Below are 16,466 nucleotides of genomic sequence, written 5' to 3'. Positions count from 1 at the left end.
CATCATTACCATCTTTCTAAATTCCATATATATGTGTTAATATACTGTATTGGTGTTTTTCTTTCTGACTTACTTCTTGATAATTACGTTTCAAAGTGGTGACTCACAGGTCCCTAAGAAATTTGTCCCTGGGTTGTAAAGCTAGTAAGAGGTTAGAAGAAAATTTGTATCTAAAAGGGGCAGAGAAAATTTATGATTTTAAGTTTTCTAGAGTAAATGCTCTAAAAAAAGAGAAGTCAAGAAACTAAAGACAGGAAGCCAGTTCTTTAAAGTTTAATCAAGCTGAGGGAAACCTTAAGGCCTTCTTTGTCAATAAGAATAGTAAACATAAAAATAAGAAAAATAAAAAACAAACAAAAAAGCACCTAACATCATGAGCCCTGTATGAACTGGACTTTTTTACCAAAAAAAAAAAAAAAAAAGAAAAAACAATTAGTCAGAGCTAAATCACATGATCCTTTTCACATTTACTATGGCTCATAGAAGGCACTCCTTTGGCTTCTCCTATATATAACTGACTTCCATATCATATGGCTAATTTCTACCATCCTCTAGAGAGATTAACCCTTAAATACAACTGCCTTCTAGACCTATCCCAACACATTTCTCCTTGATTCTTCACATTAAACCTGCTTCAAATTGAACTACCTGTCCTCGCATTTTTTCCTTCATTGCTCCATCATCTTAATAGATAAAATATAACTGAAGTACAACTAAGATTATAGATTCAAAATATTTTGTAACAGTCCACAACCTAGAGAATTAGGTCCAATCCTTAATAGTGTGATTCTAACCTCCTTTTCTAAATGCACTGTACTTGATAACATCTGCTGATCATAGGCTTGGGTCTTCAGTCTACCAAAATACCCTTGGAGCTCACTGGTGCTGTTTTCATGGCTTTGTACCCTGGAAGTCTTTTTCTATTGGTTCCAAAAACTTAAATCTAACCCTCTCCTTCTTTCAAACCTCAGACATCCACCCACAAATCATACGTCATTTCCTATCTCCTTAATACAATATTTGACCCAATCCATGTGTTTTAAAATTAATTTTTATTGGAATATAGTTGCTTTATACTATTGTGTGAGTTTCTACTGTATAGCAAAGTGAATCATCTACATGAATACATGTATTCTCTCTGGATTTCCTCCCCATTTAGGTCACCTTACAGCACTGAGTAGTTTCCTGAGTTATATAGTAGGTTCTCATTATATATCTACTTTATATTCAGTGTCAATAGTGTATATATGTATCAGTCCCAATCTCCCAATTCATCTTACCCACCCCCCAGCGTTCACGTTTGTTCTCATCTGTGTCTTTATTTCTGCTTTGCAAATAAGATTATCTATACCATTTTCCTAGAGTCCACATATATTCATTAAGATATGATATTTGTTTTTCTCTGATTTACTTCACTCTGTATGACCTGATATAGCCACTATGAAGAACAATATGGAGAGTCTTTAAAAAACTAAAAATACAGCAACCATGGTTCCAAAAGATATATGGACTCCAGTGTTTATTGCAGCACTGTTCACAATAGCCAGGACACGAAAGCAACCTAAATGTCCATCAACAGAGGAATGGATAAAGAAAATGTGCCACATATATACAATGGAATACTACTCAGCCATAGAAAAGAATGAATTTGGGTCACTTGTTTAGATTTGAATGGCCATCTTATTTTTTTAATACAAATAAATAAATAGTTCAGTCTTCCAGTATGTTTGATTTCCTTTCCACAACTTAAATCATTATTTGCCCTATGTACCTAAATTTAAGATCTTCTGAACTATAAATTGTTTAAAATGTCTTATTTTTATAATCCCTTGTAACCTATCACAATGTCTGGCACATTTTAATTCCAAATAAATAATTGTGAAATACATTAAAAATAAGTCTTTACATTCTATTCATGAATGTAAAGGTGTTAGTCGCTTAGTTATGTCTGACTCTTTGCAACCCCATGAACTGTAACCCACCAGGCTCCTCTGTCCATAGACTTCTCCAGGTAAGAGTACTGAAGTGAATTGTTATTTTTTCTCCAGGGGATGTTCCCAAACCAGGCATGGAACGTGAGTCACCTGCATTAACAGGTGGGTTCTTTACCACTGAGCCACAGGGAAGACAAAACCTCAAAAGTTTTGAGGTCAAAGCAGTAGAAAAATAAGAGCTTGAATTACAGCAATTCCTCAGACTCCAAGTCACTAGAGTATGGAACTGTATTCAGTTGTACATCATGTGTAGTTTGGAAGGTGAAAATGATTTCTCAATAATTTTCCAAGAATAAATATAAGTCACAGGTGAAATATATTTGAAACAAGATGTGAATTTCATTTCAGATTATTTTTAAAGAATGTTTAACTGGTTTAAGTTATTATTTCAATTACTTCCCAATGATTAGACAAAGGGTGATATTTTAAATCCAAACATATGACAAAGAACATGACCTTTATTCTGCTGGTGTAGGACCATTTTCCATAAGATCCATAAGCTACCTCAGGTTGGTGTTCAGAGTTACATCCTTGCACAAATCATAAAGCATATCTGCTCAGATTAAAACAAATTCAAGTTAGTTGCTTTCAACAACTTTAACTAAAGGTGTTAATGGAACTGCTATTTATCTATTTAAACAAGCATGTGGTCAATAAATCTGATTTCTTAAAAGTGTATTTTGTGTCTGACTTACTTTTAAATCAAAAATAATCAAAACTGTGGCAAATGCACTGGAAGTATATTTGAAATTCTAATGGCAGCATTTATATCTATTAAAATCAGAACTTATCATCTATAGTAAATCTTCCTTGAATTAAGATTCTCTTGCATCACATGCTCAAGAAGCTGTGGGTTGGTCATCTCCTTGATAACTAAGTGACAAAACAATTGCTACCTCATGGACTGTAAAGAAGGCTGAGCACCAAAAAGTTGATGCTTTCAAACTGTGGTGGTGGAAGACTCTCGAGGGTCCCTTGGACAGCAAGGAGATCAAACCAATCAATCCTAAAGGAAATTGAACCTGAATATTCATTGAAAGGACTAATACTGAAGCTGTAGCTCCAAACTTTGGCCACCTGATGCAAAGAGCCAACTCATCAGAAAAGACCATGGTGCTGGGAAAGATTGAGGGCAAGAGTAGTGGGAAACAGAGGACCAGATGGTTGTAGGTCATTACAGACTCCACGGGCATAAGTTTGAGCAAACTCCAGGAGACAGTGATGGACAGGGAAGCCTGGTGTGCTATAGTTCATGGGGTTTCAAAGAGTTGGACACAACTTAGCAACTGAACGATGAACAACATCTTCATGTATGTACTTCCAAAATTGTAAAATCTGTCTCTACAAAAACAGGCAGAACACTCTCTAACATAAACCATAGCAAGAGCGTCCATGACCATATAATGTATATATAGTACAGTATGATGGAAATGGGACCCAATTAAACTTAAACCTTTTGCACAACAAAGGAAACTATAAGCAAGGTAAAAAGACAATCCTCAGAATGGGAGAAATTTATAGTAAATGGAACAACTGACAAAGAATTAATCTCCAAAATATATAAGCTGCTTATGCAACTCGGTACCAGAAAAACCAACAGCCCAATCAAAAAGTGACAGAAGATCTAAACAGGCATTGCTCCAAAGAAGACATACAGATAACTAATAATCACATGACTAGATGCCCAACATCATTAGCAGAGAAATGTAAGTCAAAACTACAATGAAGTTATCATCTCACACTGGTCAGAATGACCATCATCAAAAAGCCTACAAGCAGTAAATGTTGGAGAGGCTGTGGAAAAAAAGGTAACCTTCTTACACTGGTGGTGGGAATGCAAATTGATATAGCCACTATGGAGAATAGTATGGAGATTTCTTTTAAAAACCAGGAATAAAAAAAATAAAAATAAAAATAAAAAATAAATAAAAACCAGGAATAAAGCCACCATATGACCCAGCAGTCCCACTGCTGGGTATACACCCTAAGGAAACCAGAACTGAAAAAGACACAGGTACCTCTGTGTTCATTGCAACACTATTTACAATAGCTGGGACATGGAAGCAACCTAGATGTCCATCAACACATGAATGTATAATGAAATTGTGGTACATATACATAATGGAATATTCCTCAGCTACAAAAAGGAGCATATTTGAGTCAGTTCTAATGAGGAGGATAAACATAAAGCCTATTATACAGAGTGAAGTAAGTCAGAAAGAGACAGACAAATATTGTATATTAATGTATATATATGGAATCTAGAAAAATAGAAGTGATCATCCTATTTGCAAGGTAGTAAAGGAGACATAGACATTTTGAACACATTGGAGAAAGGAGAGGGTGAGAAGATAAGAGAGAATCGCGCTGAAACATATACATTCAGTTCAGTTCAGTTCAGTCGCTCAGTCGTGTCCGACTCTTTGCGATCCCATGAATCGCTGCACGCCAGGCCTCCCTGTCCATCACCAACTCCCAGAGTCCACCCAAACCCATGTCCATCGAGTCGGTGATGCCATTCAGCCATCTCATCCTCTGTTGTCCCCTTCTTTTCCTGCCCCCAATCCCTCCCAGCATCAGGGTCTTTTCCAACGAGTCAACTCTTCGCATGAGGTGGTCAAATTATTGGCGTTTCAGCTTCAGCATCAGTCCTTCCAATGAACACCCAGGACTGATCTCCTTTAGGATGGACTGGTTGGACCTCCTTGCAGTCCAAGGGACTCTCAAGAGTCTTCTCCAACACCACAGTTCTAAAGCATCAATTTTTCGGCGCTCAGCTTTCTTCACAGTCCACCTCTCACATCCATACATGACCACTGGAAAAACCATAGCCTTGATTAGATGGACCTTTGTTGGCAAAGTAATGTCTCTGCTTTTTAATATGCTGTCTATGTTGGTCATAAAATTCCTTCCAAGGAGTAAGCGTCTTTTAATATACATTACCATATGTAAAATAGATAGCCAGTGGGAATTCAGTGTATGATGCAGGGAACCAAAACCCAGGGCTTTATGACAACCTAAGGGATGAGATGGGGAGGGAGATGGAATGGGTGTTCAAGAGGGAGGGGACATATGTATACCTAATGCTGATTTATGTTGATGTATGGCAATAACCATCAAAATATAATGAGGTAATTATCCTGTAGTTAATAAAATCTCCCTCAACAAAATTACAATTAAAAATGATATGGTAGCCAATCATAAATTGAATGAAATAAATCAGAAAAAAAGAATAGAATCAAATTGATGGCTGATTACAGAACTAATACATCAAGATGTGAAGTCTTTTTGTTTGAAACAGTGAGCTAAAGGATTTCACTTATAACAACAATGCTAAATATTAACATCTTAAGAAAAATCTTAACAAAGATGTGCAGAATATATCTGGAGAAGAGTTTAAGACTCTCCAGGAAAACATGAAAATGAAACATAAACAACTATGCCACTATGAACATGAACAACATACAGCCACTATGGAGAACAGTATGGAAATTTCTTAAAGAAACTAGTAATAAAGTTTTTAAAAACCAGATAATGGTTTTCTCTAGTGAGTTATAATGTTCAATATGATTTCAGTAAAATCCAAACCAGAACACATTTAAATCACCAGAATAATAGCAAAGCTTATGTGGAAATTTATCTGTGTAAATGGCAGAGATCTGAAGAAGAATCTTATGTTACTTTGCTTAAAATTATTATGAAATATTCATGATATGTAAAATATAAAGCCAAATAAAACACTACCCAGCTTAATAAATTAAGCATTAGTCATAGACTTTCTCCAATATTATTCTCTCCCTTATATCCAAGAGATTTCAAAAAGTCACATGATTTGTACTTCCCAACGAACCACTCAATCCTAAAGGAAATCAACCCTGAAATTCATTGCAAGGACTGATACTGAAGCTGAAGCTCCAATATTTTGGCCACCTGATGCAAAGAACAGACCCTTTGGAAAGACCCTGATGCTGGGAAAGATTGAAGGCAGAAGGAGAAGGGGCCAACAGAGGATCAGATTGTTGTATTGCATCACCGACTCTACAGACATGAGTTTGAGCAAGTCCCAGGAGTGGGTGATGGACAGGGAGGCCTGGCGGGCTGCAGTCCGTGGGGTTGCAAAGAGTCAGACATCACTGAGCAACTGAACAGAAAATTCCTTCAGACCATCTCCGTATCCATTGCAAATCCTGTCAGGCTCGCCTCTTACTATAGCCACAGGAGGCAAACAGGACAGTGGAGGCTTTGTCAAGCTGTGTGCAGGTGTGACATTCCTGGTTGGAGTGTAAAGGGAGGCCCCTGATGATACCACCCACAGATGCAGATGTGACAATGCTTCCAAAGAGGAGAGTTTTGAAAGGTGTTTTATGAGACATCTCACAAGGCCCCACGGGATGGAGAACAAGCAAAGTGCAGTAGTAATCCTACTTGGCTGTTTCACTCACTTGCCCACCCACACAAAGGCAACTAGGTCTTTGTCTTCATCTGAGGTCTCTGGACAAAATATACTAGGCACATAGCTTTCTTTTTTCTTTTTTAAAAAATGGCTATTTATTTATGTTTAGTTTGACCCCTGCCTGAATTTTCCAAATGATATAAATTCTTGCAAGTGTTTTGGGACTTAATTTATCCTGCAGTGCAAGTTCAGTATTTGTAAACGTGTTATATCCTTCAAAAGAATAAACATTCTCCAATTTTTATGGAGAATACTCTATGTGGTTCTAAATCTGGCCTATAAGGTGACACTCACTTCTCTCACTTTTCTTAGACTCTTTTAGTGTCTGATAATTTCCTTCCTCTTTTGATCAGCCTTTATTTTTTTCTTAAAGAAATATATCTATATAAACATTCATAGATAGGGATATACACAGATACATATATTCGTCTGGTCTTCTCAGGTGGCACACTGGTAAATAATCTGACTGTCAGTGTAGGAGACACAAGAGACACAGGTTCAATCCTGGGCCTGGAAAATCCCTTGGAAAAGGAAATGCAACCCACTCCAATATTCTTGCCTAGAAATTTCCATGGGCAAAGGAACCTGGTAGGCTACAGTCTATGGGATTGCAAAGAGCTGGACACGACAGAACAACTGAGCACTTACACATATATTCACCTCAACCCGCAATTTTAAGAACCACATGTTAAAAATGAAGCACTTTTTCCCCCTTCTCACTTTCTCAGGAAATACATAGGGGAAATGAGAGTGAGTTACACATGTTTTGAACTATTCATTTTCATTATCAAAGATCTACATTTCATTGTAAAGTGAAAGTGAAAATCGCTCAGTCGTGTCCAATTCTTTGCAACCCCATGGACTATATAGTCCATGAAATTCTCCAGGCCAGGATACTGGAGTGGGTAGCCTTTCCCTTCAACAGGGGACCTTCCCAACTCAGGGATCGAACCCAGGTCTCTGGCATTGCAGGCGGATTCTTTACCAGCTGAGTCACAAAGGAAGCACTCTCACTGTGAATACAAAAGCAAATTGATAAAAATATACAGAATAATGAAGACTTACACTTCATCATAATCCCCTTTTGCTTTCTAATATATAAATAGTTCCTTCACAATGAAGTATAATCACTAATTATAAACTTGCTACTTCAGTATTCCTTACATATAAAGGTTAATTTTAAAATAAAAGTAAAATAATACATATACTAAAATGAGGATGACTGCCAGAAAAAGTAACTATCTGTTCCAAATCAGTTACATTGGAGGTATGAACACAGTGACTCAAATTCTCAAGTCGGAATCAACTCTTGGACCTGGATTGTTTTCAAAATGCTCAGTTGGACCCCTCACCCTTACTCTCATCCCCAAGTATATTGCAGTTAACTACTACCATGTCAGCAGGAGTCAAGTCCCAAAGGATTACAGCACAGAGTTAAAGGCAAGTAATGAAAGAAAGAGGCTTCCCAGGCAGCTCAGCGTAAAGAATCAGCCTGCCAATCAGGAGACAGAAGTCTGATCCCGGGCTCAGGAAGACACCCCAGAGAAGGAAACGGCAACCTGCCTTCTTGCCTGGAAAATTCCATGGACAGAGCAGGTGGGCTGCCGACCATGGGGTCACAAAAGTGTCAGACACAACTTAGCAAATAGACAACAACAGTGAAAGAAACACAGAATAGAAGAGAAAGGGAAAAGCCACATTCATCAACCATTAGTCTGCACCAGAGTCACCAGGAGGACTTGCTCAACACGGGTAGCTGGGAGGGGAACCAGGCCCAGAGTTTCTGACTCAGTAGGTCTTAGAGGGGCCAAAAATGTGCATTTTTAATAAGTTCCCAGGTGATGTTGATGCTTCTGGTCTAGAAAATTAGTCTAGGCTTGAGAGTAGAACTCTTCAGGTTGTGGTCCACAGACCTGGCTCAGTTTCTGAACTGTTATTACATATCTGTGAAGAGAAAACATTCAGAGTAAGAATGTAAGAGTTTTTAACAATATGATTGAGTAATTCTGTGTCTGTTATATTTAACAATACAGTTTGAAGACATATTTTCAATGTCTTTTTGTTTTAGTTTATTTTTTCCTCTCTAGAAATTAATTTTTGTTGTATTTCATAAATGTATTGTTCCATGCTGGGTCAAAGGCAAAAACCAACTGGTTCTTCTCCACAGATAGTTTGAGGGACACTGGGCACAGTGATAAGTGATAAAATATCTACTCAACACATAAAGTAGTACAGGAGCAGACACGGAAGAAATGTCAGTAGTGAGTACCTAGACCAGACATAAATGTTAAGAATGAGTCTCCCATTAGAGAAGCAATGAAAGGATAAGCACCTACAGGAGAGAACCATAACTATCAGAGTTTGAGGGATCATAAAATCACTTAATATAACTCCAATTCTCATAGACACAACTTCCACTGCACTAGTCAAGTTCAATGAGTATAAGCAAATAAAGCTGGTAGTCAATGTATTGGGGCTTCCCCTGGTTCAGCTAGTAAAGAGCTCACATGCCAATGCAAGAGACACAAGAGATGTAGGTTTAATCCCTGGATTGGGAAGATCCCCTAGAGAAGGAAATGACAACCCTCACCAGTATCCTTGCCAGGAAAATTCCATGGATAGAGATTCCAGCATGCTATAGTCAAAGGGGTTTGAAAAAAGTCAGACACGATTTAGCACACACTCATGCATGTGCGTGCATACACACATAGAGGCAATGCCTTATAATTGAAAACTCTATGATGTAAGTATATTCATCCTAACTTTAAAGACTGGAAAATTGAGCTCCAGATCATTCATAGTATTTCTCAAAACTCATAAAGAACAGACTCAATTCTCACTCAAAATCTCTTTCCAGTAAACATTATAAATCCACAGTTTATATGGAATTGAACAAGTAATGGTATGATACATTAGTTTGCTGTCCCCAAAATGTTTTATGAAATTATACTGTCAGTTTATTTCCCAGTAATGTTTGCCAGTAGCAAGATTAGTTTTCACAAGTGAATCCATAATATTGTTCAACAAAAATCAACTCCTGTGGTCAACTTAGAGTGTAACAAACTGATTAGACTTCGTACTTTAGCACATTTTCTTTTTTTTTTTTTTCTTTTTCCATTTATTTTTATTAGTTGGAGGCTAATTATTTCACAACATTGCAGTGGGTTTTGTCATACATTGACATGAATCAGCCATGGAGTTACATGTATTCCCCATCCCGATCCCCCCTCCCACCTCCCTCTCCACCCGATTCCTCTGGGTCTTCCCAGTGCACCAGGCCCGAGCACTTGTCTCATGCATCCAGCCTGGGCTGGTGATCTGTTTCACTATAGATAATATACATGCTGTTCTCTCAAAACATCCCACCCTCGCCTTCTCCCACACAGTCCAAAAGTCTGTTCTGTACATCTGTGTCTCTTTTTCTGTTTTGCATATAGGGTTATCATTACCATCTTTCTAAATTCCAAATATATGTGTTAGCATGCTGTAATATTCTTTATCTTTCTGGCTTACTTCACTCTGTATAATGGGCTTCAGTTTCATCCATCTCATTAGAACTGGTTCAAATGAATTCTTTTTAATGGCTGAGTAATATTTCATGATGTATATGTACCAAGCTTCCTTATCCATTCGTCTGCTGATGGGCATCTAGGTTGCTTCCATGTCCTGGGTATTATAAACAGTGCTGCGATGAACATTGGGGTGCACGTGTCTCTTTCAGATCTGGTTTCCTCGGTGTGTATGCCCAGGAGTGATATTGCTGGGTCATATGGCAGTTCTATTTCCAGTTTTTTAAGAAATCTCCACACTGTTCTCCATAATGGTTGTACTAGTTTGCATTCCCACCAACAGTGTAAGAGGGTTCCCTTTTCTCCACACTCTCTCCAGCATTTATTGCTTCTAGACTTTTGGATAGCAGCCATCCTGACTGGCATGTAATGGTACCTCGCTGTGGTTTTGATTTGCATTTCCCTGATAATGAGTGATGTTGAGCATCTTTTCATGTGTTTGTTAGCCATCTGTATGTCTTCTTTGGAGAAATGTCTGTTTAGTTCTTTGGCCCATTTTTTGATTGGGTCATTTATTTTTCTGGAATTGAGCTTCAGGAGTTGCTGTTATATTTTTGAGATTAATCCTTTGTCTGTTTCTTCATTTGCTAGTCTTTTCACCTTACTTATAGTTTCCTTTGTTTTGCAAAGGCTTTTAATTTTCATTAGGTCCCATTTGTTTATTTTTGCTTTTATTTCCAATATTCTGGGAGGTGGGTCATAGAAGATCTTGCTGTGATTTATGTCGGAGAGTGTTTTGCCTATGTTCTCCTCTAGGAGTTTTATAGTTTCTGGTCTTACATTGAGATCTTTAATCCATTTTCAGCTTATTTTTGTGTATGGAGTTAGAAAGTGTTCTAGCTGCATTCTTTTACAACTGGCTGACCAGTTTTCCCAGCACCACTTGTTAAAGAGGTTATCTTTTTTCCATTGTATATCCTTGCCTCCTTTGTCGAAGATAAGGTGTCCATAGGTTCGTGGATTTATCTCTGGGATTTCTATTCTGTTCCATTGATCTATATTTCTGTCTTTGTGCCAGTACCATACTGTCTTGATGACTGTGGCTTTGTAGTAGAGTCTGAAGTCAGGCAGGTTGATTCCTCCAGTTCCATTCTTCTTTCTCAAGATTGCTTTGGCTATTCGAGGTTTTTGTATTTCCATACAAATTGTGAAATTATTTGTTCTAGTTCTGTGAAAAATACCGTTGATAGCTTGATAGGGATTGCATTGAATCTATAGATTGCTTTGGGTAGAATAGCCATTTTGAAAATATTGATTCTTCCAATCCATGAACACGGTGTATTTCTCCATCTGTTTGTGTCCTCTTTGATTTCTTTCATCAGTGTGTTATAGTTTTCTATGTATAGGTCTTTTGTTTCTTTAGGCAGATATACTCCTAAGTATTTTATTCTTTTTGTTGCAATGGTGAATGGTATTGTTTCCTTAATTTCTCATTCTGTTTTTTCATTGTTAGTATATAGGAATGCAAGGGATTTCTGTGTGTTAATTTTATATCCTGCCACTTTACTATATTCATTGATTAGCTCTAGTAATTTTCTGGAAGAGTCTTTAGGGTTTTCTATGTAGAGGATCATGTCATCTGCAAACAGCGAGAATTTCACTTCTTCTTTTCCTATCTGTATTCCTTTTACTTCTTTTTCGGCTCTGATTGCTGTGGCCAAAACTTCCAAAACGATGTTGAATAGTAGTGGTGAGAGTGGGCACCCTTGTCTTGTTCTTGATTTCAGGGGAAATACTTTCAATTTTTCACCATTGAGGGTAATGCTTGCTGTGGGTTTGTCATATATAGCTTTTATTATGTTGAGGTATGTTCGTTCTATTCCTGCTTTGTGGAGAGTTTTAATCATAAATAAGTGTTGAATTGTGTTAAAGGCTTTTTCTGCATCTTTTGAGATAATCATATGGTTTTCACCTTTCAATTTGTTAATGTGGTGTATTACATTGATTGATTTGTGGATATTAAAGAATCCTTTCATTACTGGGATAAAGCCCACTTGGTCATGGTGTATGATTTTTTTAATATGTTATTGGATTCTGTTTGCTAGAATTTCATTAAGGATTTTTGCATCTATGTTCATCAGTGATATTGGCCTGTAATTTTCTTTTTTTTGTGGCATCTTTGTCTGGTTTTGGAATTAGGGTGATGGTGGCCTCATAGAATGAGTTTGGAAGTTTACCTTCTTCTGCAATTTTCTGGAAGAGTTTGAGTAAGATAGGTGTTAGCTCTTCTCTAAATTTTTGGTAGAATTCAGCTGTCAAGCCATCTGGTCCAAGGTGCAATCAGTGTATAGAAAGTATGCTATTACTTTCCAATAAACCATAGCATGTTCTTAAACAATTTTGCATTCATCATTTATCTTTTCTCTAAAAGTCTTTCCTTTCTAAAATATAGTTTATTTCTTTAAAAATTCTCCATAAGCAAGAATAAATGTCTTAGAATACATTAATATTCTGTGCACATCATTTATACATATTTTTACTTTTCTTCCCTAGAATCATCTAGACAGCAATCTTTAGTGCAATGATCCAAGTAATATGTTACTGTAGTGGAGACAATAAAAAGTTTCCTGCAATTCTGAGGCTGCAAATGCTTTGTGTAGTGATTTTCTATGATAATGAAGTAGATTGAACAGAAATAAATAAGCGTTGATCTTTCAGAATTAACCATTCAAAACGTTAAAAAATGGGGAGATCTTCACCGACCTTCATCCAGCCTCCTTTTGTACCTCTTAGCAACCCAGAATTTAATCCTTCCTGTCTTGATTACCTAGTTCAAAAGCTCCACACAATGATGTCACAAGATCCATCCTTACTTCTTAAAATATTAGTAAGTTCATAACAGAGAACTGGCAAATAAGAGACAAAAATGTAAATCAAATAAGGAAAATGGGATGCTTTGATGTTTACTCCATATTTTCCAATCATAGTAACTATTTTAAAGGGTCACTTTTTCTTTATTCCCCCTTTAAATTATATTAACATGAAACTCCTTTATATGTATGTGTGTATATATATATATATATATATATATATATATATATATATATAATGTAGAGTTCAAATCATCAGAAAGCACAGATGTTAAATAAAAACATATTTTTCTGATGTGGATATGGGGAAGTAGAGACAGAATTGATCTAGTGCCCAAGTCAAACCACTTGGTAATTATTTTCAGTATCACCTGTATATGTCTAAATGATATAAAAAGGGCAGTTAAATAGAAACAAATAATCTATTACTGAAACTTTGTAAACACTTTCAATGGGATAATTTGATATTTACTAAATTTTTTTAGAATACAATCTGGAAAATAAACAGAAAATCCATAAATTCCTAACTTTTTCCAGGAAGTATTACTTAATCTTTAAGAAGATATGGCTTTAAATAATTAATTATTTAAGTTGTAGCTCATTTCTACAATATTTTTAATGAACTAAATGGTTTTTAAAACAGAAGATACTAACACAAATAAGATTTCAAATAAGTGTCACATAAATATATACATATGTGATGTAAAAGAAAAACACCAAAATCAACAGCAGCTCTATTAAAATACTAAAAGTTTTCTCCTCACCTTTATATTTCTTGTTCCTTTCCAGCATAACTATTTCAGTACAATATGCATTTTTATTATTCAAATGTATTTAATGCAAATATTGTTATGATTACTTAAATTTTTAAAAATTAGCTTTTCCACATTCATAAAACAAAGTGAAAATCTAATAATACAACAGATTACACATTCTAAACATGGGACAAATAGCATAATTAGAAAGAATCATATCACTGTCATTGTCTTCAAGTATTTTCTGTTTCTGAACTAAGCTTTCTTATCTTTTACAGATCTGTAAAATTCCATCCAGTTCATACATTCACTCACTTGTGTATACCCTACAAGCACCCTCTCCAGCATAGCTAATGTCTTCTGTTCACTGATTTGTTACTTGGAAGGATTGTATTGAGGGGGATGGGATGGATGGAGCAGGGTAGTTCAATGGAAGAGATTTTGAAAATGGCAACAGAAAGAAGAGGTAGGGGAGGCTGGAGTAAATGTTGAAGTCTTGAAAACATCACAGCTGGGAAGCGTAAAATCAACCTTTAATTTGTATCCATGACAATAAAATGATAAACAACTCCAAATGTTCCCATTGTGATTTTATAATAATTTAAAGATTTTAGATGTAAAAAGTCAGGGAATACCAACTATATATTGCGGAAATTGAAACAAAGTTAAAATGAGCATTCTTAAATATTTGAAATAGGATGAATTAGTTATTTTAGGAGAGATTACTTTAGAAAATAAGACACTAGGAAGAAATGGTCTCAAGATAGCGAAGTAGGAGGACCCTAAGCTCAACTCCTTCCATGAACACACCAAAATAAAGCTAGATATATAATAATTCTCCCTTTGAGAAATGACCTGAAGATTAGTGGAATGGCTCTTCTACAACTAAGGATATTAAAAAGGAAAAAAAAAGCAAAATGGGTTGGAGGTGGAGAGAAATGAACTGGTCATGACCCATAGCACCAACAGGTAAGCCAAAAGAGGATATCAGAAACTAGGGGATATCACAAACTATCCCCAAGGAGCAAGAGGTTCAATCCCCACACTGGGACACGCCAGCCCTGGGGTCTAGTACTGAGGAAAAAGTGGAATTTACAACCAAGAGAACCAAAGAGTTGTAAGGATCTTTTAAAGAATGCACATACATCCTTACTCACTCCAAGTTTCAGTGCAGTGGTAGTAAAGTGAAAAAGTTCCTGGTGCTCCAGCTGGACGGTCAAGACCACCCCAAAATGTCCCATAGCCTGTACCAGTTTTTGACTCTAACACCCCACCCTACCTCCACCAAGACACCTGCCAGCAAACCCAAAGAGAAGTCACAGCTCACAATGGGCTCCAGCACTAACCCCTCAGTTCCAGGTCTGCCCCCTCTAAGGCAGCAACCACCAGTGCACCCTGGAAGATGCCCTGCCCTACCACAACTCCAGCTCATCCTTGCTAAGGTGATGGCCCAGTATATCCAGGGTGATGGCCCAGTATATCCAGTATACCCAATCCACACTGGCTTCAGATCCAGCCCTCCTACCAAAGCCACTGGCATACGCAGCCTACACACAAGGATGCTTCCACAAAAGGATACATCTCCTAGAGCAGGTAAATAATTGTTTCATCTAATTTCATTCAGATAAAAAAAAAAAAGTCAAACAAAATGAGAAGACAGAGGAATATATTTCAAACAAAAGAACAGGAGGAAAACCAGGGGGTGGGGGGCATAATGAAATAATGACATAATGAAACAGTAAGTTACCTGATGAAGAATTCAAAACAATTGTCATTAAAAAAAAATGAATTTAGGAAAAAACAAGAGAAAGACCGTCACAACTCCAACAAAGAATTAGAAAATGTAAAAAATAACCAGAGGTGAAGAGTACAATGACTGACATGAAAAATTCAGTAGAAGGAATCAACAGCAGATTAGGTGACACAGAAGAAAGCATAAGTGACCTGAAAGAAAGAAGAGTGGAAATCACCTAAATTAGAAGAGCAAAAAGAAAAAAAATTAATCAAGATATTTTAAGGGAATTGTGAGATATAAGATATACCAACATTCACATTTAGGGGGTCCCAGAACGAGAAGAGAGAGAAGGACAGAAAATGTGACTGATGAGATAATGGCTGAAATTTCCCTAATCTAAAGAAGGAAACAGATATCCCAGGCCCAAGGAGCACAAAGAATCCCAAACAGGAGAACCAATTACTAGGAATTATATTGAACCAGTAATCAATAAGCTCCCAACAAAAATCCGGGACCAGATAGCTTCATACAGAAATCCTATTAAACATTCAAAGAAGAATTAAAATACAAGCTTCTCAAATTATTTCAAAAAGTTAGAAGAGAACACACTTCCAAACTCACTCCATGAGGTCTCATTATTCAGATACTAAAACCAAACAAAAATCCTACCAAAGGAAAAAATATTACAAGCCAACATCCTTGAATAACATAGATGCAAATATCCTCAACAAAATATTAGGTAACTAAATTCAACAATACATTAAAGGGATTATATATCAAGATCAAGTGGGATTTATTCTAAGAATGCAAGGATAGTTCAGTATCTTCAAACCAACATGACACACCACATCAACAAGACAAATGATAAATATTATACGATCACCTCAGTAGATACAGAAAATTCAATATGCTGACAAAACATCTTTTTTTAAAAAATTAATTTGCTTACTTTAATTGGAGGCTAATTACTTTACAATATTGTATGGTTTCTGCCATACATTGACATGAATCAGCCATGGGTGTACATGTGTTCACCATCCTGAAACCCCCTCCCACCTCCCTCCCCACCCCATCCCTCAGGGTCATCCCAGCGCACCAGTTTTGAGTGCCCTGTTTCATGCATTAAATTCGGACTGGTGATCTATTTCAC

The sequence above is a fragment of the Muntiacus reevesi genome, chromosome 6 (genome assembly GCF_963930625.1).
Source record: "Muntiacus reevesi chromosome 6, mMunRee1.1, whole genome shotgun sequence".
NCBI lineage: Eukaryota > Metazoa > Chordata > Mammalia > Artiodactyla > Cervidae > Muntiacus > Muntiacus reevesi.
This window is presented reverse-complemented; position numbering follows the sequence as displayed.